Source organism: Somniosus microcephalus, chromosome 34 (assembly GCF_052327205.1).
Source record: "Somniosus microcephalus isolate GS21.2 chromosome 34, FLI_Smic_1.0, whole genome shotgun sequence".
Lineage (NCBI taxonomy): Eukaryota > Metazoa > Chordata > Chondrichthyes > Squaliformes > Somniosidae > Somniosus > Somniosus microcephalus.
Window position 1 is genome coordinate 24734189 of NC_141020.1, and position 26383 is coordinate 24760571.

Sequence of the window (26383 nt, forward strand, 5' to 3'; positions counted from 1 at the left end):
GCCTGCTCCACCATTCAACAAGATCAAGGCTGATCGTCTACCTCAACTCCACTTTCCTGCACTACCCCCTGTAGTTCCCTATTTTCTCTCTCCCTCCTTTTTTAAACAGTGGGGTTACATTTGCCACCCTCCAATCTGCAGGAATTATATAGAACCTTGGTGAGACCACACTTGGAGCACTGTGCACAGTTCTGGTCTCCATATTACACAAAGGATGTAGAGGCACTGGAGAAGGTTCAAAAAAGATTTACAAGAATGACACCAGAACTGAGAGGTTATACCCATCAGGAAAGATTGATCAGGCTGGGGTTCTTTTCTCTAACACAGAGAAGGTTGAGAGGTGACCTGATAGAGGTCTTGGAAATGATGAAGGGGTTCGATAGGGTTGATGTAGAGAAGATGTTTCCACTTGTAGTGGAAATCAAAACTAGGGGTCCTGAATATTAGATAGTCACTAATAAATCCAATCGGGAATTCAGGAGAAACTTCTTTACCCAGAGAGTGGTGGGAATGTGGAACTCGCTACCACAGGGAGTGGTTGAAGTGAATAGTACAGATACATTTAAGAGGAAGCTAGATAAGTGCATGAGGGAGAAAGGAATCGAAAGTTATGTTGTTAGGGTGAGATGAAGTGAGGTGGGAGGAGGATCGTGTGGAGCATGAACACTGGCATGGAGCTGTTGGCCTGTTTCCGTGCTGTGAATTCTATGTAATATAAACCACGGATTCACCAAAATGGTTGCAATGTTTCTGGGTGTCCTTTGATGATAAAGGGATTTTGGTTTGAAAGTTGGATCTTTTCCTCGGTGTTGATGGACTTGTTTTATACGGAAAGCGTGTAAATCGCTTTTGTATCCATTGGACAGAGTGTAACAATGCAGGAACATTCTGAAGGAAACTTTAATATAATTAACGAAGCACAAAAGATCATTCAAGTTATCTCCTTCGATATACTAAATGCTAACTTGGTGACGAAATGCCTGTCACTCTGGCTGGGGCAGAAGACCACTGACTTTGTGGAAATGCAACTAACAGATCATCCATTTTACCCCAGGAGCCAATCAGAAGATAAAAGAGCAATCTTCGTTTGAAATATGGAGTGAATCCCAAATCAACAGAGTACAGTTAGATTGTTTTTATTGAATTCTCAAGAAAGTGCATCACATATATATTAGTGGGGCCATTGTACTTTTAAAGAAAGAAAGACTTGCATGTCTATAGCGCATCTCACAACCTCAGGACGTCCCAAAGCGCTTTAAAGCCAATGAAGTACTTTTTGAAGTGTAGTCACTGTTGTAATGTAGGAAACGCAGCAGCCAATTTGCACACAGCAAGCTCCCACAAACAGCAATGTGATAATGACCAGATAATCTGTCTGAGTGATGTTGATTGAGGGACAAATATTGGCCCCAGGACACTGGGGAAAATTCCCCTGCTGTTCTTCAAAATAGTGCCACGGGATCTTTTACATCCACCTGAGAGAGCAGACGAGACCTCGGTTTAATGTCTTATCCGAAAGACGGCACCTCCGACGGTGCAGCGCTCCTTCAGTACTGCACTGGAGTGTCAGTTTAGCCTTATGTGCTCAAGTCTCCGGAGTGGGACTTGAACCCACAACCTTCTGACTCAGAGGCGAGAGAGAGTGCTACCCACTGGGCCACGGCTGACACAGAAGGTCTCGCCCCCCCCAGCCATCTACAGCAGTGTGCAGACCCCCCCAGCAACAAAACGAGGCTGAAAGACATGATTTATGCCAGTCGGAATGAGTGATGTTTACCCTCTGCCTGGCGCACTGCCAAGTCGGGGACGCATCCTTCGAGTCTCAGGAAACAAACTGCTCCATCTCAGCAAAGAAACCCGCCAACTGGCCATCAAGGGCAATGATGCCAACTGATAAAACCACTAATGTGCAGGGCCTCCTCTACTCCAGCGGGGGCCTGGGGAGAGAGCGGGGCCTGGGGAGAGAGCGGGGCCTGGGGAGAGTGCGGGGCCTGGGGAGATTGCGGGGCCTGGGGAGAGTGCGGGGCCTGGGGAGAGCCTGGGGCCTGGGGAGAGTGCGGGGCCTGGGGAGAGTGCGGGGCCTGGGGAGAGTGCGGGGCCTGGGGAGAGAGCGGGGCCTGGGGAGAGTGCGGGGCCTGGGGAGAGTGCGGGGCCTGGGGAGAGTGCGGGGCCTGGGGAGAGTGCGGGGCCTGGGGAGAGTGCGGAGCCCGGGGAGAGCCTGGGGCCTGGGGCCTGCGGAGAGACCGGGGCCTGGGGAGAGTGCGGGGCTTGGGTGCGGGGCCTGGGGAGAGTGCGGGGCCTGGGGAGAGCCTGGGGCCTGGGGAGAGTGCGGGGCCTGGGGAGAGTGCGGGGCCTGGGGAGAGTGTGGGGCCCGGGGAGAGAGCGGGGCCTGGGGAGAGAGTGCGGGGCCTGGGGAGAGTGCGGGGCCTGGGGAGAGTGCGGGGCCTGGGGAGAGCCTGGGGCCTGGGGAGAGTGCGGGGCCCAGGGAGAGTGCTGGGCCCGGGGAGAGTGCGGGGCCTGGGGAGAGTGCGGGGACTGGGGAGAGTGCGGGGCCTGGGGAGAGCCTGGGGCAAGGGGAGAGTGCGGGGCCTGGGGAGAGTGCGGGGCCTGGGGAGAGTGTGGGGCCCGGGGAGAGTGCGGGGCCCGGGGAGAGTGCGGGGCCCGGGGAGAGTGCGGGGCCTGGGGAGAGTGCGGAGCCTGGGGAGAGTGCGGGGCCTGGGGAGAGTGCGAGGCCTGGAGAGAGTGCGGGTCCCGGGGAGAGTGCGGGGCCTGGGGAGAGTGCGGGGCCTGGGGAGAGCCTGGGGCCTGGGGAGAGTGCGGGGCCTGGGGAGAGTGCGGGGCCTGGGGAGAGTGCGGGGCCTGGGGAGAGTGCGGGGCCTGGGGAGAGTGCGGGGCCCGGGGAGAGTGCGGGGCCCGGGGAGAGTGCGGGGCCCGGGGAGAGAGTGTGGGGCCTGGGGAGAGTGCGGGGCCCGGGGAGAGTGCGGGGCCCGGGGAGAGAGTGTGGGGCCTGGGGAGAGAGTGCGGGGCCCGGGGAGAGTGCGGGGCCCGGGGAGAGTGCGGGGCCCGGGGAGAGTGCGGGGCCCGGGGAGAGAGCGGGGCCTGGGGAGAGTGCGGGGCCTGGGGAGAGTGCGGGGGCCGGGGAGAGAGTGCGGGGCCTGGGGAGAGTGCGGGGCCCGGGGAGAGTGCGGGGCCCGGGGAGAGTGCGGGGCCCGGGGAGAGTGCGGGGCCCGGGGAGAGTGCGGGGCCCGGGGAGAGTGCGGGGCCCGGGGAGAGAGCGGGGCCTGGGGAGAGTGCGGGGCCTGGGGAGAGTGCGGGGGCCGGGGAGAGAGTGCGGGGCCTGGGGAGAGCCTGGGGCCTGGGGAGAGTGCGGGGCCTGGGCGCGGGGCCTGGGGAGAGTGCGGGGCCTGGGGAGAGTGCGGGGCCTGGGGAGAGTGCAGGGCCTGGGGAGAGTGCGGGGCCTGGGGAGAGTGCGGGGCCCGGGGAGAGTGCGGGGCCCGGGGAGAGTGCGGGGCCCGGGGAGAGTGCGGGGCCCGGGTAGAGTGCGGGGCCTGGGGAGAGTGCGGGGCCTGGGGAGAGCCTGGGGCCTGGGGAGAGTGCGGGGCCTGGGCGCGGGGCCTGGGGAGAGTGCGGGGCCTGGGGAGAGTGCGGGGCCTGGGGAGAGTGTGGGGCCTGGGGAGAGCCTGGGGCCTGGGGAGAGTGCGGGGGCCGGGGAGAGAGTGCGGGGCCTGGGGAGAGTGCGGGGCCTGGGGAGAGTGCGGGGCCCGGGGAGAGTGCGGGGCCCGGGTAGAGTGCGGGGCCTGGGGAGAGTGCGGGGCCTGGGGAGAGTGCGGGGCCTGGGGAGAGTGCGGGGCCTGGGGAGAGAGTGCGGGGCCTGGGGAGAGTGCGGGGCCCGGGGAGAGTGCGGGGCCTGGGGAGAGAGTGCGGGGCCTGGGGAGAGTGCGGGGCCTGGGGAGAGAGTGCGGGGCCTGGGGAGAGCCTGGGGCCTGGGGAGAGTGCGGGGCCTGGGGAGAGTGCGGGGCCTGGGGAGAGTGCAGGGCCTGGGGAGAGAGTGCGGGGCCTGGGGAGAGTGCGGGGCCTGGGGAGAGTGTGGGGCCTGGGGAGAGTGCGGGGCCTGGGGAGTGTGCGGGGCCCGGGGAGAGAGTGCGGGGCCTGGGGAGAGTGCAGGGCCTGGGGAGAGAGTGCGGGGCCTGGGGAGAGTGCGGGGCCTGGGGAGAGTGCGGGGCCTGGGGAGAGTGCGGGGCCTGGGGAGAGAGCGGGGCCCGGGGAGAGTGCGGGGCCCGGGGAGAGTGCGGGGCCCGGGGAGAGTGCGGGGCCCGGGGAGAGTGCGGGGCCTGGGGAGAGTGCGGGGCCTGGGGAGAGTGCGGGGCCCGGGGAGAGTGCGGGGCCTGGGGAGAGTGCAGGGCCTGGGGAGAGCCTGGGGGTGGGTGGAGTGCTGGGGAAGAGGTGGGGTGGGGGGAGGGCGGGGGTGGGGTGGGGACGGAGCAGGGGTGGGGCGGGGGTGGGGACAGGGCGGGGGTTGGGGACAGGGCGGGGGTGGGGTGGGGACAGGGCGGGGGTGGGTACAGGACGGGGGAGGGGTGGGGTGGGGACAGGGCGGGGGTGGGGACAGGGCGGGGGTGGGGATGGAGCGGTGGTGGGGCGGGGGTGGGGACAGGGCGGGGGTGGGGTGGGGTGGGGACAGGGCGGGGGTGGGGTGGGGTGGGGACAGGGCGGGGTGGGGACAGGGTGGGGGTGGGGTGGGGTGGGGACAGGGCGGGGTGGGGACAGGGCGGGGGTGGGGACAGGGCGGGGGTGGGGTGGGGTGGGGATGGAGCAGGGGTGGGGCGGGGGTGGGGACAGGGTGCGGGTGGGGCGGGGGTGGGGACAGGGCAGGGGTGGGGCGGGGTGGGGTGGGGACGGAGCGGGGGTGCGGCGGGGGTGGGGACAGTGCGGGGGTGGGGACAGGGCGGGGGTGTGGTGGGGTGGGGACAGGGCGGGGGTGGGGTGGGGATGGAGCGGGGCTGGGGCGGGGGTGGGGACAGGGCGGGTGTGGGGTGGGGTTGGGACAGGGCGGGGGTGGGGGTGGGGACAGGGTGGGGGTGGGGACAGGGCGGGGGTGGGGCTGGGGTGGGGACAGGGCGGGTGTGGGGTGGGGTTGGGACAGGGCGGGGGTGGGGATGGAGCGGGGGTGGGGACAGTGCGGGGGTGGGGACAGGGCGGGGAAGGGGCGGGGGTGGGGACAGTGCGGGGGTGGGGACAGGGCGGGGGTGGGGCGGGGGTGGGGACAGGGCGGGGAAGGGGCGGGGGTGGGGACAGTGCGGGGGTGGGGATGGAGCGGGGGTGGGGTGGGGATGGAGCGGGGGTGGGGCGGGGGTGGGGACAGGGCGGGGGTGGGGCGGGGGTGGGGACAGAGCGGGGGTGGGGTGGGGATGGAGCGGGGGTGGGGCGGGGGTGGGGACAGGGCGGGGGTGGGGCGGGGGTGGGGACAGGGTTGGAGTGGGGTGGGGACAGGGCGGGGGTGGGGTGTGTGTGTGGGGGGAGGGTTGGAGTGGGGTGGGGACAGGGCGGGGGTGGGGACAAGGCGGGGGTGGGGTGGGGTGGGGACGGAGCAGGTGTGCGGCGGGGGTGTGGACAGGGCGGGGGTGGGGCGGGGGTGGGGACAGAGCGGGGGTGGGGCGGGGGTGGGGACAGGGCGGGGGTGGGGCGGGGGTGTGGACAGGGCGGGGGTGGGGTGTGTGTGTGGGGGAGGGTTGGAGTGGGGTGGGGACAGGGCGGGGGTGGGGCGGGGGTGGGGACAGGGCGGGGGTGGGGTGGGGTGGGGATGGGGCGGGGGTGGGGTGGGGGTGGGGACAGGGCGGGTGTGGGGTGGGGACAGGGCGGGGGTGGGGTGGGGTCAGGGCGGGGGTGGGGTGGGGACAGGGCGGGGCGGGGGTGGGGCGGGGGTGGGGACAGGGCGGGGGTGGGGTGGGGACAGGGCGGGGGTGGGGACAAGGCGGGGGTGGGGTGGGGTGGGGACGGAGCAGGTGTGCGGCGGGGGTGTGGACAGGGCGGGGGTGGGGTGGGATGGGGATGGGGCGGGGGTGGGGCGGGGGTGGGGTGGGGACAGGGCGGGGGCGGGGGTGGGGTGGGGTGGGGACAGGGCGGGGGTGGGGTGGGGACAGGGCGGGGGTGGGGACAAGGCGGGGGTGGGGTGGGGTGGGGACGGAGCAGGTGTGCGGCGGGGGTGTGGACAGGGCGGGGGTGGGATGGGGATGGGGCGGGGGTGGGGCGGGGGTGGGGACAGGGCGGGGGTGGGGTGGGGTGGGGTCAGGGCGGGGGTGGGGTGGGGACAAGGCGGGGGTGGGGTGGGGTGGGGACGGAGCAGGTGTGCGGCGGGGGTGTGGACAGGGCGGGGTGGGGCGGGGGTGGGGACAGGGCGGGGGTGGGGTGGGGTGGGGTCAGGGCGGGGGTGGGGTGGGGTGGGGACAGGGCGGGGGTGGGGCGGGGGTGGGGACAGGGCGGGGGTGGGGTGGGGTGGGCACAGGGCGGGGGTGGGGATGGAGCGGGGGGTGGGGTGGGGTGGGGTCAGGGCGGGGGTGGGGTGGGGACAAGGTGGGGGTGGGGTGGGGTGGGGACGGAGCAGGTGTGCGGCGGGGGTGTGGACAGGGCGGGGTGGGGTGGGGTGGGATGGGGCGGGGGTGGGGACAGGGCGGGGGTGGGGTGGGGTGGGGTCAGGGCGGGGGTGGGGCGGGGGTGGGGACAGGGCGGGGGTGGGGTGGGGTGGGGACAGGGCGGGGGTGGGGTGGGGTGGGGTCAGGGCGGGGGTGGAGCGGGGGTGGGGACAGGGCGGGGGTGGGGTGGGGTGGGCACAGGGCGGGGGTGGGGATGGAGCGGGGGTGGGGCGGGGACAGTGCAGGGGTGGGGACAGGGCGGGGGTGGGGTGGGGTGGGGACAGGGCGGGGGTGGGGACAGGGCGGGGGTGGGGTGGGGGTGGGGACAGGGCGGTGTGGGGTGGGGTTGGGACAGGGCGGGGGTGGGGATGGAGCGGGGGTGGGGCGGGGGTGGGGACAGTGCAGGGGTGGGGACAGGGCGGGGAAGGGGCGGGGGTGGGGACAGTGCGGGGGTGGGGATGGAGCGGGGGTGGGTGGGGATGGAGCGGGGGTGGGGCGGGGGTGGGGACAGGGCGGGGGTGGGGCGGGGTGGGGACAGGGCGGGGGTGGGGCGGGGGTGTGGACAGGGCGGGGGTGGGGTGGGGGTGGGGACAGAGCGGGGCGGGGGTGGGGACAGGGCAGGGGTGGGGTGTGTGTGTGGGGGGAGGGTTGGAGTGGGGTGGGGACAGGGCGGGGGTGGGGACAGGGCGGGGGTGGGGTGGGGTGGGGATGGGGTGGGGCGGGGGTGGGGACAGGGCGGGGGTGGGGTCAGGGCGGGGGTGGGGTGGGGTGGGGACAAGGCGGGGGTGGGGTGGGGTGGGGACGGAGCAGGTGTGCGGCGGGGGTGTGGACAGGGCGGGGGTGGGGGTGGGGCGGGGACAGGGCGGGGGTGGGACAAGGCGGGGGTGGGGTGGGGTGGGGACGGAGCAGGTGTGCGGTGGGGGTGTGGACAGGGCGGGGGTGGGGTGGGGTGGGGATGGGGCGGGGGTGGGGACAGGGCGGGGGTGGGGTGGGGTGGGGTCAGGGCGGGGGTGGGACGGGGGTGGGGCGGGGGTGGGGACAGGGCGGGGGTGGGGACAGGGCGGGGGTGGGGACAGGGCGGCGGTGGGGCAGGGGTGGGGACAGGGCGGGGTGGGCACAGGGCGGGGGTGGGGATGGAGCGGGGGTGGGGCGGGGTGGGGACAGGGCGGGGTGGGGCGGGGGTGGGGACAGGGCGGGGGTGGGGACAGGGCGGGGGTGGGGATGGAGCGGGGGTGGGGCGGGGGTGGGGACAGGGCGGGGTGGGGCGGGTGTGGGGCGGGGGTGGGGACAGGGCGGGGTGGGGCGGGGGTGGGGCGGGGGTGGGGACAGGGCGGGGGTGGGAGTGGGGCGGGGGTGGGGACAGGGCGGGGGTGGGGTGGGGACAGGGCGGGGGTGGGGACAGGGCGGGGGTGGGGTGGGGACAGGGCGGGGGTGGGGACAGGGCGGGGGTGGGGTGGGGACAGGGCGGGTGTGGGGTGGGGTGGGGACAGGGCGGGGGTGGGGTTGGGGTGGGGACAGGGCGGGTGTGTGGTGGGGTGGGGACAGGGCGGGGGTGGGGTGGGGTCAGGGCGGGGGTGGGGTGGGGACAGGGGTGGGGTGGGGACAGGGCGGGGGTGGGGACAGGGCGGGGGTGGGGTGGGGACAGGGCGGTGGTGGGGTGGGGACAGGGCGGTGGTGGGGTGGGGACAGGGCGGGGATGGGGACAGGGCGGGGGTGGGGCGGGGACAGGGCGGGGGTGGGGTGGGGACAGGTTGGGGGTGGGGACAGGGCGGGGGTGGGGACAGGGCGGGGGTGGGGCGGGGGTGGGTGTGGGGTGGGGACAGGGCGGGGGTGGGGTGGGGTGGGGACAGGGCGGGGGTGGGGTGGGGACAGGGCGGGGGTGGGTGGGGATGGGGCGGGGGTGGGGACAGGGCGGGGGTGGGGACAGGGCGGGGGTGGGGTGGGGACAGGGCGGGGGTGGGGTGGGGTGGGGACAGGGCGGGGGTGGGGCGGGGGTGGGGACAGGGCAGGGTGGGGCGGGGGTGGGGACAGGGCGGGGGTGGGGACAGGGCAGGGGTGGGGACAGGGCGGGGGTGAGGTGGGGACAGGGCGGGGGTGGGGTGGGGACAGGGCGGGGGTGGGGACAGGGCGGGGGTGGGGACAGGGCGGGGGTGGGACAGGGCGGGGGTGGGGACAGGGCGGGGGTGAGGCGGGGGTGGGGACAGGGCGGGGTGGGGCGGGGGTGGGGACAGGGCGGGGGTGGGGTGGGGACAGGGCGGGGGTGGGGTGGGGTGGGGACAGGGCGGGGGTGGGGTGGGGACAGGGCGGGGGTGGGGACAGGGCGGGGGTGAGGCGGGGGTGGCGACAGGGCGGGGTGGGGCGGGGGTGGGGACAGGGCGGGGGTGGGGTGGGGACGGGGCGGGGGTGGGGTGGGGACAGGGCGGGGGTGGGGACAGGGCGGGGGTGGGGACAGGGCGGGGTGTGTGTGTGGACAGATCCTGGCTTGAATTCTGAGGTCTGATCAGTTGATGTGGATTGAAACTATTAATGATTGAAGCCTCTCGGCCACAGGACTCAGAATGAACGGATTCTTCTTTCAGTATTTAGACTTTTAGGGGTAGAGTTTCGTCTAGAAAAAGTGGGCGGGCAGAATCCCATGGCTGCCTGATTTTCCTTCCTTTAGTTCAAATGGAGAGAGAATCACGTTGACTGCATTGTGTCCAAGTACGAAACAACAGCTTACTGTTTAACACAGAGAAACATAGACGCTAGGAGCAGGAGTAGGCCATTCGGCCCCTCGAGCCTGCTCCGCCATTTAATGCGATCATGGCTGATCATCCAAACTCAGTACCCGGTCCCTGCTTTCTCCCCATATCCCTTGATCCCTTTAGCCTTAAGAAATATATCTAACTCCTTCTTGAATATATTTAATGAATTGGCCTCAACTGCCTTCTGTGGTAGAGAATTCCACAGGTTCACCACTCTCTGGGTGAAGAAATTCCTCCTCATCTCTGTCCTAAATGGCTTACCCCTTATCCTTAGACTGTGACCTCTGGTTCTGGACTCCCCGGCCACCGGGAACATCCTTCCAGCATCTAGTCTGTCTAGTCCTGTGATGTGCCTTCAATAACCACAAAACTAGAAGTTATAGACTTTAACAAGTTGGCTTTTAATCACTAAGATCAGAGCTAACATCTCAACACACTGACTGGCTCACAGGAATGAGTCATACAGATCCTGGGATCTTTAAGTAAGAGAAGTCAGGGGCGGAGCGAAGAGCCAAGACCTGGAACCTTCCAGGTTAGTCAGGGAAGAGGAAGTGAAACTATACACCGTGTGGGGGAGGGTAATATACATGAGTGCAAAACGAATACAGGCAAGAACGAATACAGGTAAGACAAACAGATTTCATTACATTCACCCCTTCTTTAGATTTAGTCCATCGGGGTGATGTTTCTAAAAAGTTGGTATAAGTGAGTCTGTCAGGAGGTTTTGCGGTTCTCAGTGATCGGTGCAAAGCCGGTTGGGGTGCCTCTAGGGGAGTGGATTCTGGTTCCTCCGCTGTCCGGGCCTCCGCAGTGTCTTCCAGGTTATCTGCAGTGTCCTCCAGTTTAAAGTTGGGTACTGATACCTCTGGGCGTCCTGTCTCTTTTTGGTGTAGGTCTTCCTCGGGTAGTCTCTCATCGTTCTCTCCGCTCCCCGAGGGAGCGAGGTCTTTCATGGAAACAGTGTCCTCTCGCCTGTCAGAGTATTCGATATAGGCGTACTGAGGGTTTGCATGGAGGAGCTGTACCTTTTCCACAAGGGGGTCCGTTTTATGGCCTCTCACGTGCTTCCGCAATAGTACTGTCCCCGGAGACGTCAGCCACGCGGGTAGAGGTATGCCCGAGGTGGATTTCCGGGGGAAAACGAACATCTTTTCGTGAGGGGTAGCGTTAGTGGCTGTGCATAACAGAGACCTTATGGAGTGGAGCACGTCTGGGAGGACTTCCTGCCAGCGGGAGGTCGGAAGGCCTTTTGACTTTAAGGCTAACGTGGCAGCCTTCCAAACAGTAGCATTCTCCCTTTCCACTTGCCCATTACCCCGGGGGTTGTAGCTAGTGGTTCTGCTAGTGGCTATCCCCTTTGAGAGCAAGAACTGGCGCAGTTCGTCACTCATAAATGACGTCCCCCTATCGCTGTGTATGTAGTTCGGCATGCCAAACATGCAGAATAGATTACAGAGACACTTGACCGTGGCACTGGTCATGTCTGGGCAGGGAATGGCGAAGGGGAAGCGGGAATATTCATCGATGATATTGAGGAAGTATACGTTACGGTCGGCAGAGGGAAGGGGTCCCTTGAAGTCCAGACTTAGGCGCTCGAATGGCCGTGTGGCTTTGATAAGGTGTGCACGGTCAGGCCTGTAGAAACGAGGCTTGCATTCCGCACAGGTGCGGCAGGCTCTGGTCATTGCCCTGACCTCCTCGATGGAGTGGGGCAAATTGCGGGACTTTATAAAATGGTATAGTCGGGTGACCCCTGGGTGACAGAGGTCGTTGTGGAGACCCTGTAATTTGTCCGTATGAATGCTGGCACACATTCCCCGCGATAGGGCGTCTGGGGGTTCATTAAGGGCTCCCGGCCTGTACATAATATCATAGTCAAACGTGGATAGTTCGATCCTCCACCTGAGTATTTTGTCATTCTTGATTTTCCCCCTTTGTTATTAAACATGAAAGCCACCGACCGCTGGTCGGTGAGCAGGGTGAAACGTTTGCCGGCTAGGTAGTGTCTCCAGTGCCGCACTGCCTCCACTATAGCTTGTGCCTCCTTCTCGACAGAAGAGTGCCTGATTTCAGGTCCCTGAAGGGTTCGGGAGAAGAAGGCCACAGGTCTCCCAGCCTGATTGAGGGTCGCAGCTAAGGCAAAGTCTGACGCATCGCTTTCGACTTGAAAGGGAATGCTTTCGTCCACTGCACACAGTGCAGCCCTTTCAATGTCCTGTTTGATACTGGTGAAAGCCTCCCGAGCTTCAGCTGATAGTGGGAAGGACGTCGATTTAATGAGGGGTCGGGCCTTATCAGAGTAATTGGGCACCCATTGGGCATAATACGAAAAAAATCCCAGGCACCTTTTTAAAGCTTTGGGATTGTGTGGCAGGGCCAGTTCCTTTAGGGGGCGTAATCGGTCAGGGTCCGGTCCAATTACCCCATCTTCCACCACACAGCCGAGGATACAGAGACGGGTTGTGTTGAAGACACATTTGTCTTCGTTGTAGGTTAGATTCAGCTTTAGGGCAGTTTTTAAAAATCTCGCAAGATTTAGATCGTGGTCTTGCTGGTTGTGCCCGCAGATAGTGACATTGTCCAGATAGGGGTAGGTAGCTTGTAGTTTATTCTCATCAACCATGCGGTCCATCTCACGTTGGAAGACCGAGACCCCATTTGTTACCCCAAAGGGCACTCTGAGAAAATGGTAGAGGCGTCCGTTCGCCTCAAAGGCGGTGTATGGGCGGTCCTCCGTTCTAATGGGGAGCTGGTGATACGCGGATTTGAGGTCGATAGTCGAGAAGACTCGGTATTGCGCAATCTGGTTGACCATTTCTGATATGCGGGGTAAAGGGTAGGCGTCCAGCTGGGTATAAATATTAACAGTCTGGCTGTAGTCAATTACCATCCGTTTCTTTTCGCTATTTTTAACTATGACTACTTGGGCACGCCACGGACTGGTACTGCATTCAATAATGCCTTCCCGCAGGAGCCTGTCCACTTCCGCCTTGATAAAGTGTCTGTCTTCCAGACTGTACCGTCTACTTTTGGTCGCTATGGGCCTACAGTTCGGAGCGAGATTAGCGAATAAAGAGGGCGGGCTGATTTTTAAGGTTGATAGGCCACAGACTGTGAGTGGCGGCTGGGACCTGCCATATGCTAGCGTGACACTTTCGTGGTGGCACTGGAAGTCCAGGCCCAAGATTACATTAACACAGAGTTCTGGCATCACGAGGAGTTTAAAATCCTTGTAGTCCGTGCCTTTTACATTCAGTGTTACCACACAGTAGCCCAAAATGTCCAAAGTGTGGGGCTTAGCAGCCATAGCAATTCTGCTCCGTGTAGGGGTTACCGTTAATGAGTGCCGCCGTACCAGGCTAGGGTGGATAAAACTCTCGGTACTCCCACAGTCAATTAAACATTTCGTTAAATTCCCGTTTACCTGTATGTCCATCATAGATTTTGTCAACGGGTGTGGCCTGGATTGATCCACCGTGATCGAAGCCACTGTTGGGCCCTGGGCGGCCGTTGAGTCGGGAAAAGGTGGCGGATCCCAAGATGGCGGCCCGCACGGCACGCACGAGGCGGTGACGGAGTTGGAAATCGGATTCCCCCTGCAGACTTTGCTAAAATGCCCCTTTTTCTTACATTTGAAGCATGTAGCGTCCTTCGCTGGGCATCGTTGTCTGGGGTGCTTGGCCTGGCCGCAGAAGTAGCATTTCGGGCCTCGAGACATTGCCGCTGTAGTAGGACTCCTGGGTGAACTTCTGTGTGGGGACTCCGGCGGTGTAGAGCTGGTCTGAGACCTGGATGGGGAAGATGGCTGATTCCAAGATGGCGGCCCGCTCGGCGCGCACGAGGCGGTGAGGGCCGCATGGCCGGAAGAATAAGAGTCAGAGTTTTTCTGGGCCACGTCCAGCGATCGCGCAGTGGCCACTGCCTTTTTTAAGTCCAGGACCTCCTTCTCCAGCAGTCTCTGCCGGATATAATTCAATTTGAGGCCCGTGATGAAGGAATCGCAGACCAATTCGTCAGAGTACACGTTGGCCGTCACGGCCTTGCAGTTACAATCCCGGACCAAGTCCTTTCGGCCCTGTAAGAAATCGTCCATTGATTCCTCAGGTCGCTGCCTGCGTGTAGCCAGCAGATGTCTGGCGTACACTTTGTTTACTGGCCTCTGGTATTGGGCCTTCAGGATAGTGATGGCCTCCATGTAAGAGGTGGCGTCCCGGATGAACGAATAAATCCGATGATTAACGCGAGTAGTCAGTAGACTCAGTTTATCTACCTCGCTAGCGGATGAGGCCCTCGCGAAGAGTTCGAAGCATTTGAGCCAGTGTCCAAATTGATTTGATGCTTCAGCAGAATGTGGATCCAAGTCCAGACGCTCTGGTTTTAGGAGTCGATCCATCCTAGTATTCTTTAGTGATTAAAATTGATGTGCCTTCAATAACCACAAAACTAGAAGTTATAGATTTTAACAAGTTGGCTTTTAATCACTAAGATCAGAGCTAACATCTCAACACACTGACTGGCTCACAGGAATGAGTCATACAGATCCTGGGATCTTTAAGTAAGAGAGGTCAGGGGCGGAGCCAAGAGCCAAGACCTGGAACCTTCCAGGTTAGTCAGGGAAGAGGAAGTGAAACTATACACCGTGTGGGGGAGGGTAATATACATGAGTGCAAAACGAATACAGGCAAGAACGAATACAGGCAAGACAAACAGATTTCATTACATCCTGTTAGAATTTTCTAAGTTTCAATGAGATCCCCTCTCATTCTTCTAAACTCTAGCGAGTATAAGATAGACCGACTGGCTGCCGGTCGGAATCTGGGCAGGTGATAACACGGACTCCTTCAATCAGATCAAATCCCCATGGGCCTGGCTCTCCAGTCCATGTCTGTGTTGAGTCCTTTGCAAAATCTGTTTAAACTCTGTCTTTTTTTATTCATTCCCAACCTGTGGGTGTCGCTGGCAAGGCCGGCATTTATTGCCCATCCCTAGTTGCCCTTGAGAAGGTGGTGGTGAGCCACCTTCTTGAACCGCTGCAGTCCGTGTGGTGAAGGTGCTCCCACAGTGCTGTCAGGGAGGGAGTTCCAGGACTTTGACCCAGCGACGATGAAGGAACGGTGATACATTTCCAAGTCGGGATGGTGTGTGACTTGGAGGGGAACGTGGAGGTGGTGGTGTTCACATGCGCCTGCTGCCCTTGTCCTTCTAGGTGGTAGAGGCCGAGGGTTTGGGAGGAGCTGTCGATGAAGCCTTGGCGAGTTGCTGCAGTGCATCTTGTAGATGGTCCACACTGCAGCCACGGTGCGCCGGCGGTGGAGGGAGTGGATGTCTAAGCCAATGGATGGGGTGCCATTTACTTGAAAACAAATGGCTGTAATGTGAAAGGAATGCCATGGAATAAACCACAGCGCTTGTCACTTTAGTTCCAGCAAAGGTATCTAAACTCCGTGGATGAACTGGGAGCTGTGTCTTCCATTTGAGCATCTGCCAGGAATTTCTCTCAGGGGTTCTGCTGATCCAATGCCGGAACTTTGGCACAAGTCTGTCAGAAACCCTGGAGTCAGATATCGGCAGTCATCCTGAACAAACAAACACACATTTCTGTCAGTGAGAGAATCTTCACTCAATAGCCTTGGGTGTTGCAGAGAATCTCCTCAGTATTCCATTCTGGTGAGTAATCTCTGTGATTACTCACTCGGCGAGGAGGTTGACTAAATCACAATTGATGATAAGTCTGTTGGAAGTGACTTGGAATGATGCGCTAATTGACTTGTTTTTGTACCACGCTTTCCTTAGTTCTCTCTACTTTTTTTTTCATTTGTCTACTTATCAAGGGTGAGGGATATTAATGCTGGGAATGGAACACTTCCTAGATCAGGCAATTAGTGCCAGCGCCAAGTACTCCCAGGTAAAGTATGGCACAGTGAGTAAAGATGCTTCTACTTTGCCTCAATCTAACCGAAACCCTGAAGATAACAGAAAGACTTGAATTTATCTAGCATCTTTCATGTCCTTAGGATGTACGAAAGTGCCTCACAGCCAAACAGCATTGAGATTAATGACCAGTTAATCAGTTCTTGGTGTTGTTGATTGAGGAAGGCATGCTGGTCAGGATACTGGGGAGAACTGCCCTTTCCTTCTTCGAGATAGTGACATGGGATCTGTTATGTCCACCCGAGGAGGGCAGATGGGGCCTTGCTTTAAGATGTCATCCAAAAGACAGCACTTGTGACAAAGCAGCACTCCCTCAGCACTGCACTGAAGTGTCAGCCTACCATACGTCCTCAAATCCTTGAGTGGGTCTTGAACCCGGCACTTTTTGACTCAAGAGGGCTACCACTGGGCCAGTGACCAGAGCCACCCTTGCTTGCAGCAGTGTAACATTTTTCCATTTCCTATTCCAGCTATCCCTTGCCTTTCTGAATCAGGTTGTCAATTTATTGCCAATTAGGAGGGACAGTTTTGGGGGCCTGTGGACCCATGTTCATTAGCAATTGGATCGAGGGTGCCCAAGGCCTTTCATAGAAACATAGACATAGAAGATAGGAGCAGGAGTAGGCCATTCGGCCCCTCGAGCCTGCTCCGCCATTCAATGAGATCATGGCTGATAATCCAAAATTCAGTACCCTGTCCCTGCCTTCTCCCCATATCCCTTGATCCCTTTAGCCTTAAGAAATATATTTAACTCCTTCTTGAATATATTTAATGAATTGGCCTCAACTGCCTTCTGTGATAGAGAATTCCACAGGTTCACCACTCTCTGGGTGAAGAAATTCCTCCTCATCTCAGTCCTAAATGGCTTACCCCTTATCCTTAGACTGTGACCCCTGGTTCTGGACTCCCCCGCCATCGGGAACATCCTTCCTGCATCTAGTCTGTCTAGTCCTGTTAGGATTTTATAAGTTTCAATGGGATCCCCTCTCATTCTTCTAAACTCCAGCGAGTATAAGCCCAATCGACCCAATCTCTCGTCATACGTCATTCCTGCCATCCCAGGTATCAGTCTGGTGAATCTTCGCTGCACTCCCTCCATGGCAAGAACATCCTTCCTCAGATAAGGTGCCCAAAACTGCACACAATACTCAAGGTGTGGTCTCACCAAGCCCCTGTACAACTGCAGCAAGACATCCTTGCTCTTGTACTCGAATCCTTTCGCTATGAAGGCCAACATACCATTTGCCTTCTTAACCGCCTGTTGCACCTGCATGCTTACCTTCAGCGACTGGTGCACAAGGACACCCAGGTCTCATTGCACTTCCCCTTCTCCCAATCTATTGCTGTTCAGATAATAATCTGCCTTCCTGTTTTTGCCACTAAAGTGGATAACCTCGCATTTATCCACATTATACTGCATCGGCCATGCATCTGCCCAATCACCCAACATGTCCAAATCATACTGGAGTTTCTCTGCATCCTCCTCACAGCACACATGCCCACCCAGCTTTGTGTCATCTGCAAACTTGGAGATATTACATCTAGTTCCCTCGTCTAGATCATTAATATATATTGTGAATAGCTGGGGTCCTAGCACCGATCCCTGCGGTACCCCACTAGTCACTGCCTGCCACTTGGAAAAAGACCCGTTTATTCCAACTCTTTGCTACTTGTCTGCCAACCAGTTCTCTATCCAAGTCAGTACCTTACCCCCAATCCCATGTGCTTTAACTTTGTAAGCTAATCTCTTATGCGGGACCTTATCAAAAGCCTTCTGAAAGTCCAAATACACCACATCCACTGGTTCTCCCTTATCTATTCTACCAGTTACATCCTCAAAAAATTCCAGTAGATTAGTCAAGCATGATTTACCTTTCGTAAATCCGTGTTGACTTTGTCCGATTCTGTCACTGTTTTCCAAGTGCTCTGCTATTACATCTTTTGTAATGGACTCTAGCATTTTCCCCACTACCGATGTCAGGCTTACCGGTCTATAATTCCCCATTTTCTCTCTACCACCTTTTATAAATAGTGGGGTTACATCAGCTACCCTCCAATCCATGGGAACTGTTCCAGAGTCTATAGAATTCTGGAAGATGACCAGCAATGCATCTACTATTTCTAGGGCCACTTCCTTAAGTACCCTAGGATGTAGATTATCAGGCCCTGGGGATTTATCGGCCTTCAATCCCGTCAATTTCCCTAACACCATTTCCCTACAAATACTGATTTCATTCAGTTCCTCCCTTTCATTAGACCCTATGTTCCCCGACATCTCTGGGAGGTTATTTGTGTCCTTCTTTGTGAAGACAGAACCAAAGTATGTATTTATTTGGTCTGCCATTTCTTTGTTCCCCATTATAAATTCCCCTGATTCTGACTGCAAGGGACCTACGCTTGACTTCACCAATCTTTTTCTCTTCACATATCTATAGAAGCTTTTACAGTCAGTTTTTATGTTCCGAGCAAGCTTACTCTCATACTCTATTTTCCCCCTCTTAATTAATCCCTTTGTCCTCCTTTGCTGAATCCTAAACTGCTCCCACTCCTTAGGTTTGCTGCATTTTCTGGCCAATTTGTATGTCCTCTCCTTGGATCTTATGCTATCCCTAATTTCCCTTGTTAGCCACGGTTGAGCCACCTTTTTTGTTTTATTTTTATGCCAGACAGGGATGAACAAATTCTGTAGTTCATCCATGCGATCTTTAAAAGTTTGCCATTGCCTATCCACCGTCAACCCTTTAAGTAACATTCCCCAATCCATCCTAGCCATTTCGCGCCTCATACCATCGTAGTTTCCTTTATTTAAATTCAGGACCCTAATCTCTGAGTCAACTACTTCACTCTCCATCTTAATGAAGAATTCTATCATATTATGATCGCTCCTCCTCAAGGGGCCTCGCACAACAAGATTGCTAATTAATCCTTTCTCATTACATAATACCCAGTCTAAGATGGCCTGATCTCTAATATAACAACAGAAAATGCTGGAAATACTCAGCAGGCCAGGCAGCATCCGTGGAGAGAGAAACAAGGTTAACATTTCAGGTCTGGGACCCTTCATCAGAACTGGAAAAAGCTGGTAATGTAACAGATATTAAGCAGGTGCAAAGACCGGGGGTGGGGGTGGGGGTTTAGGAGGGGAGGAAGGAATTGAAAGAACATGCTGTGAAAATGTTGCAAATGGGAATGGCAAAATCATACTGCATGAAAAATGGGGGCAGGGATAATTATCTGAAATTGTTGAACTCTATGTTGAGTCCGGAAGGCTGCAGAGTGCCCAATCGAAAGATGAGGTGCTGTTCCTCAAGCTTACGTTGAGCTTCATTAGAACAATGTAATAGGCCGAGAACAGAGAGATCAGAGTGGGAGTGAAGTGGAGAATTAAAGTGACAGGCGACCGGAAGCTATTCAGATGGGGGCGTAAGGGGATGAAGCTCAGGCCTTTGCTGAGGACTGACCGGAAATGGTGTGAGGAAAATTGATGGGACTGAAGGCCGATAAATCCTCAGGGCCTGATAATCTACATCCCAGGGTACTTAAGGAAGTGGCCCTAGAAATAGTAGATGCATTGCTGGTCATCTTCCAGAACTCGATAGACTCTGGAACAGTACCCATGGATTGGCGGGTAGCTAATGTTACCCCACTATTCAAAAAAGGTGGTAGAGAAAAAGCGGGGAATTATAGACCGGTAAGCCTGACATCGGTAGTGGGGAAAATGCTAGAATCTATTATAAAAGATGTAATAGCAGAGCACTTGGTAAGCAGTGACAGGATCGGACAAAGTCAACATGGATTTACAAAAGGTAAATCATGCTTGACTAATCTACTGGAATTTTTTGAGGATGTAACTGGTAAAATAGATAAGGGAGAACCAGTGGATGTGGTGTATCTGGACTTTCAGAAGGCTTTCGATAAGGTCCCACATAAGAGATTAGCGTGCAAAATTAAGGCACATGGGATTGGGGGCAAGGTATTGACTTGGATAGAGAACTGGTTGGTGCATAGAAAGCAAAGAGTTGGAATAAACGGGTCGTTTTCCGAGTGGCAGGCAGTGACTAGTGGGGTACCGCAAGGATCGGTCCTAGGACCCCAGCTGTTCACAATATATATTAATGATCTGGACGAGGGAATTGGATGTAATATCTCCAAATTTGCAGACGACACAAAGCTGGGTGGGAGGGTAAGCTGTGAGGAGGATGTCGAGAAACTCCAGTACGATTTGGACAGATTGGGTGATTGGGCAGAAACATGGCAAATGCACTATAATGTGGATAAATGTGAGGTTATCCACTTTGGTGGCAAAAACAGGAAGGCAGATTATTATTTGAATGGCAATAGATTGGGAGAAGGGGAAGTGCAAAGAGACCTGGGTGTTCTTGTGCACCAGTCGCTGAAGGTAAGCATGCAGGTGCAGCAGGCGGTTAAGAAGGCAAATGGTATGTTGGCCTTCGTAGCAAGAGGGTTCGAGTACAGGAACAAGGATGTCTTGCTACAGTTGTACAGGGCCTTGGTGAGACCGCAGCTTGAGTATTGTGTGCAGTTTTGGTCACCTTACCTGAGGAAGGACATTCTTGCCATGGAAGGAGTGCAGCGAAGATTCACCAGGCTGATACCTGGGATGGCAGGAATGACGTATGAGGAGAGATTGGGTCGATTGGGCTTATACTCACTGGAGTTTAGAAGATTGAGAGGGGATCTCATCGAAACCTATAAAATTCTGTCAGGCCTGGACAGACTAGATGCAGGAAGGATGTTTATGATGGCCGGGGAGTCCAGAACCAGGGGTCATAGTCTAAGGATAAGGGGTAGGCCATTTAGGACTGAAATGAGGAGGAATTTCTTCACCCAGAGAGTGGTGAACCTGTGGAATTCTCTGCCACAGAGGGCGATGGAGGCCAGTTCATTAAATATATTCAAAAAGGAGTTGGATATATTTCTTAAGGCTTAAGGGATCAAGGGATATGGGGAGAAGGCAGGGACAGGGTACTGAATTTGGATGATCAGCCATGATCTCATTGAATGGCGGAGCAGGCTCGAAGGGCCGAATGGCCTACTCCTGCTCCTATCTTCTATGTTTCTATGTTTCTATGTTCAGGGTCAGAGAGGGGAAGGTCAGAGGGGACATTTCAGATGGGGGCGTTCCTCGACATATTGGTCCAGGAAACCATCCTGTATACATTCTAGGAATTCCTCCTTCACAGTATTGTTACAAATTTGGTTAGCCCAATCTATATGTAGATTAAAGTCACCCATGATAACTGCTGTGCACTTATTGCACGCGTCTCTAATTTCCCATTTAATGCCATCCCCAACCTCAGCATTACTGTTTGGGGGTCTGTATACAACTCCCACTAATGTTATCTGCCCCTTGTTATTTCTCAGCTCTACCCATACAGATTCCACAGCATCAGAGCTAATATCCTTCCTTACTATTGTGTTAATCTCCTCTGTAACCAGCAATGCTACCCCACCTCCTTTTCCTTTTTGCCTGTCCTTCCTGAATATTGAATACCCCTGGATGTTGAATTCCCAGCCTTGGTCACCCTGGAGCCATGTTTCCGTAATCCCAATTATATCATATCTGTTTACATCTATTTGCGCAGCTAATTCATCCACCTTATTATGTTTACTTTTGCTACTCTCTTCCTTTTTACATATTTGTAGAAGTTCTTACAATTTGTTTTATATTTCTTGCTAATTTACTCTCATATTCTATTTTCTCCCTTTTCATTTTTGCTCATCCTTTGCTGGTTTCTAAAGCTCTCCCACTCCTCAGGCTTACTATTGTTCTTCGCAACACCATAAGCCTCTTCTTATAATCTAATACAATCCTTAACTTCTTTAGTTAGCCATGGATGGATCACTTTTCCCCTGGAGTTTTTATTTCTCAATGCGTTGAAAGCTTTGGAATATTTCTTTAAATGTTTGCAACTGCTTATAAGAACATAAGAATTAGGAGCAGGAGTCGGCCATTCGGCCCCTCGAGCCTGCTCCGCCATTCAATAAGATCACGGCTGATCTTCGACCGCAACTCCACTTTCCCGCCCGATCCCCATATCCCTTGATTCCCCTAGAGTCCAAAAATCTCTCGATCTCAGCCTTGAATATACTCGATGACTGAGCATGCACAGCCCTCTGGGGCAGAGAATTCCAAAGATTCACAACCCTCTGAGTGAAGAAATTCCTCCTCATCTCAGTCTTAAATGGCCAACCCCTTATCCTGAGACTGTGACCCCTGGTTCTAGACACTCCAGCCAGGGGGAAACAACCTCTCAGCATCTACCCTGTCAATCCCCCTCAGAATCTTATATGTTTCAATCAGATCACCTCTCATTCTTCTAAACTCCAGAGAGTATCGGCCCATTCTACTCAATCTCTCCTCATAGGACAACCCTCTCACCCCTCTACCATCATTCCTTTTAATCTAATTTCCCCACCTCGCCCCTTCATACCTATGTAATTGGCTTTATTTAAGTTTAAGACTCTAGTTCCAGACTTAAGTATGTCACTCCCATTGCCACAGTGGCTATACTTCAGAGGTACTTCATTGGTTGTAAAGTGCTTTGGGACTTCCTGCAGCCATGAATTACATAGAATCTACAGCACAGAAATAGGCCATTCGGCCCAACAGGTCTCTGCCGGTGTTTATGCTCCACACGAGCCGTATAAATGAAAGTCTTTGTTTCCTTTGTATTGAGATAACTTGAGTACTCCTACATGTGTACAATAGAAGCCACATACTCAACCCTGTGCACACACTGAATCTCATTGTAACACTGTCAGTGATTATATAACACGGACGTAATCACTGCGATTCCTAAGTTGATAGCTTCACAGCCCACACTCTGAATCCTAGGGTTGCTAATCTGTTGGCTTTTCATCTTTCCACCTATTAGATTCACATCATTCTCTGCGATCTTGAAGCGAGGCCAGAATATCCTGTTAATGTACAAATTACACACTAGCTTTCCAATTACAACTCTCACGCTGCATCATATTTTATCCAGACTGGACAACACACATTTAAAAAATAAGGCAGAGAATTGATACCCTGATATATTACCTACTCTTGCAATTGAAAGTAGACATTGCTGCAAGAAAACTGACCACTTACAGGCTTTAAGATGAGATGAGAACAGAAAATGTTCGACATTTGGCCTCATAATGTCTGTACGGGGAAAAGTTGACCCTTCGGTGTGAATCCTTCAATGGTCCTGTCGGAGAAAAAAAGACTTACATTTATATAGCGCCTTTCATGACCACCGGACGTCTCAAAGCACTTTACAGCCAATGAAGTACTATTTGACGTGTGGTCACTGTTGTAATGTGGGAAACGCAGCAGCTAATTTGCGCACAGCAAGCTCCCACAAACAGCAATGTGATAATGCCCAGATCATCTGCTTTTGTTATGTTGGTTGAGGGATAAATATTGAAAAAGCAGACGGGGCCTCGGTTTAACATCTCATTCGAAAGACGGCACCTCCGACAGTGCAGCGCTCCCTCAGCACTACACCGGCGTGTCAGCCTAGCTTTATGTGCTCAAGTTTCTGGAGTGGGGCTCTGACCCCACAACCTTCTGCCTCAGAGGGGAGCGTGCTGCCCAGTGAGCCACGGCTGACACACAAAGAGTCTGTACCGGAGAGCGTCAGCTATCATTTCTCTCGCTTGCTGAAGCATTTAAGGAGTGTCTGTCATATTGGGGGCACGCCTTATCATTTTGGCTGCATACTTTTCTGGACACGCTTGAGACCTTGTGGACAGTAAAACAAAGAAAAAATAGCCAGAAAGATAAACCTATGTGAGGGTCAATGCCATTCTGGAGTCATTGTATTCCAGTCTCAGTCAGTCCAGGTGCCTCTACAATGAGAGAGAGAGAGAGCTGAAGCCCCTCTCCTCCCTCCCACCCCTCTAATCCCTTTGTCAAGTTGTGCAGGGAGCAGTTTGAGCCGGTTGCAGTGAGGCTCCTTTGTGTCCCCTTGAGCTGCTCTGAGACAGGGAGCGCTCGCTGCATGGACCCGACTGGGTGGAGCCTGGCTCCGAGGTGCAGTGTCACTCAAAGCTTGTCAGCACTTTTTGCTGCAGTGTGTTCAGTGCCGCGACTGAATGGGAATTGTGGGAATTGCGGAGCTGCCTTGTCTCAGGGCTTCTCAGAACAGCCATTCATCAGAAGACACAGGACCAGAGAGCGAGAGAGACAGAGAGAGCGAGAGATCAGAGATTGGATTTATGCTCACAGCTCTTTCCAGCACAAGAAACACGAGGGATTGGGAGAGATTAACGGTTAGTACTGCATTAATAATAATCATCAAATAAAACTGCAGCAATTCTAGCTGGTCATTTCGCAGCGAGTTATTAAAGAGTGCTGACTTATTCCAGCCAGGTGCAGGCTGGACCACTCGCCCCGAGCTCTGCCTGTTTTGAGCGGATTGACTTGATTTGCGAACAGCAGAAATATTATTGTCAAACTATGAAAAGAGCAATCCGCCTCAATACATAGAGTGGTCAGATTCAGCCCCCGACTGGGCAAGGGCAGTTGTTCTATGCAAGGGGGGGGGGGGGGGGGAGAGAGCTAGATCTTTATTTCAAATATATTGGCATGTGTTTGGGGGCTTTTGACAGCATCTTACTGTCGAAGATTTTAGTTTGTTTGTTAACATTGACTTGGCTTTGTGTTTAAAATGGGGGGGGGGGGGGGAAGGCGGGGACCACCTGCTTCTGATCAAAAGTACCAACAGTTACAAGTGTCTTAAGAAGGTAGGATGTCAGATTCGAGCCCATTCGGACAGCAGCTGGGCTGGAAATGCAGCTTTGTCCCTCCAGCTCAGCGATGGTCTCTGAGGACCATGTTGACCATTTGTTGAATGGGTCTGTGTGTGGAGTTGAAATACTGGGGCATGAACAACCGGCCAGGACTGAGCGTGCACTGCCTGACCCTGTCCTGCCGGTAAAAGTTCTCAATATTTCTAAGATGATAAGCCTGCAGTAAAACACAGCGTCACTGCTGAATGTATTGAGCAGTGAACCTCTGGTGCCAGTTTCAGAGCGCTGATTCTGGCTGTTCTGTTGAGTGCTGTTGCTATGATATCAAACCAATAAAGCTGGACAAATAGGGCTCCAAAGATCGACCCTTTCACAGGATATTATTAAAATTCAGCCCCCCCCTCCTATCAAGTCAACTATCCCACTTGATGACGCCTTAATATGTTGACTGATCAAAACTGTGGGGGGACTTTCAGCCAATAACGTCATCAGTGGAACCGTCCCTGGGGCACAGAGCCGAGCGAGCAGTCTTGTGCTGAGTGAGTTTAAAGTACAGATTCAGGATTTTAACTCTTCACAGTGTGAGCGTTTCAGTTACAACCGATACGTTGAAAGCAATGGGATGAGAATCCGCCAGATTCCCACCCAGGCGGTGAAGGTGAGAATTTCCCCGGAGTGATAGGGATAGTATGAAGGGACTTTTCCAAAATGATTGGCAGACCTCCCCAGTGGCTCACTTGGTGTGTGCCCAACGTGGGACTGAGCCATTCAGACCAGGGTGGCCCTCAGGTTTGATTCTAGATCTCTTGCTTTATTTGGATTAGCTGTAGTTGGGAGTCAGTAGGAACAATACAATCTCCCTCAAGACCCTGTACCAAGGAGGGGGAAACTCAGCCGGGTCCCCCCCCTCATCACTAATTGGACATGTGTGGGCGTTGAGTGAGGACACGGTCCAGATTGGGTGCGATGCCCCTGTGGTGGAATGGCTTGCTGCCAGTATGAACCAGTGTCTTCAGAAGAAGATGGGAGAAGATTGAAGGGAACAAAGTGAATGTAATGGGCATTAACCTGTACTCCGCCTACTCCTCTGTGAACTAAACATATATCCATCGAAATGGACAGGGAACCCAAACAGCTCCATTCCTAAGAGATAATCAGACGGTATAACTGGGCAAACAGTTAAATTGAGTAGTTGGTCTGTTAGCCGTAGCTTGTCTCAGCAGTAGCACTCTCGCCTCTGAGTTCAAACGTTGTGGCTTCAAGCTCCATCTACAGGACGTGAGCACCTAGGCTACACTGATTCTCCAGTGCGGCACTGAGGGAGTGCTGCACTGTCGGAGGTGCGTCTTTTGGACGAGACGTTCAACCGAGGCCCCGCCTGCCCTCTCAGCTGGACATAAAAGATCCCATGATACCGTTCGATAAAGAGGAGGGGAGTTCTCCCAGTGCCCTGTCCACGATTATCTTTCAACCAACACCACGAACTGTCCATTATTTCATTGCTATTTGCTGCATTCCATGCTAATCTCCACAACAACAGTGACTACACTTCAAAATTCATTTATTGGCTGTTAAGATGTTCTGAGGACATTATAGGCTGTATATAAATGCAAGCTCGATCTAAAGTACTGAATGAAATAATTTTTTAAAAAGATCATTTCGCTCAAAGTCAGAATCGACACCGATTAATCAATAGGGATAGAAACTTGATGGATTCGCACAAAATGCTACATGTAAACATTTGTCATGGTGATGTAAAGTCACATTTAAACTGCAGTTTTGACCTGATATTTAACATGGTTGCCTCTGGAATATTCGTTTCTGTAGGACATCTTCGATCACTAGAAATCTTTGACACACTTCTCTGGAGGAGTTTAAGGTGATTGAAGGAGTTGATCGGGTAGATCGAAAGAAACTACCCCTCTGGTGGGGGAGAACAAGGGGGCATTACCTTAAAATTAGAGCCAGGCTGTTCAGGGGTGATGTCAGGAAGCACTTCTCAAAAAGGGTGGTGGAAATCTGGAACTCTCTCCCCCAAAGAGCTGTTGTGGCTGAGGAGGGGCAACTGAAAATGTCAAAAACTGAGAGTGATCGGTTTTTGTTAGGCAAGGGTATTAAGAGATATGGGGGTGAAAAATTGGGTTGCTTTGCGCCTCCCATTAGCAACCAGCGCCTGGGCGCGGGGCTGCCCACGCCTTCCGCGAAATTCAGCAGGAGGTTAGCAGCGGCGTTAACCGGTAGCACCCCGTGGCACTGCGCCGCCAGCGATGACATTATCACCGTGCGCAGCACCACAGCCGCGATCTACGGTAG

General features: G+C 56.0%; 1 protein-coding gene across 3 annotated transcripts in view; it reads left to right on the top strand.

Moving 5' to 3' along the window:
- The window catches only part of LOC147096888 (synaptosomal-associated protein 25-like), a 381047-nt gene that overhangs the window by 251832 nt on the left and 102832 nt on the right, over window positions 1-26383 (top strand). Inside the window, exon 1 of one of the 3 annotated variants that reach the window (XM_085973585.1) lies at window positions 23395-23590. The exons of 1 other annotated variant lie outside the window; for it this stretch is intronic. The gene's annotated coding sequence lies outside the window, so the exon portion shown is untranslated. Of the gene's footprint in view, window positions 1-23394; window positions 23591-26383 lie in introns of those variants that run through there. One more of the 3 variants, XM_085973582.1, reaches the window with a different exon arrangement.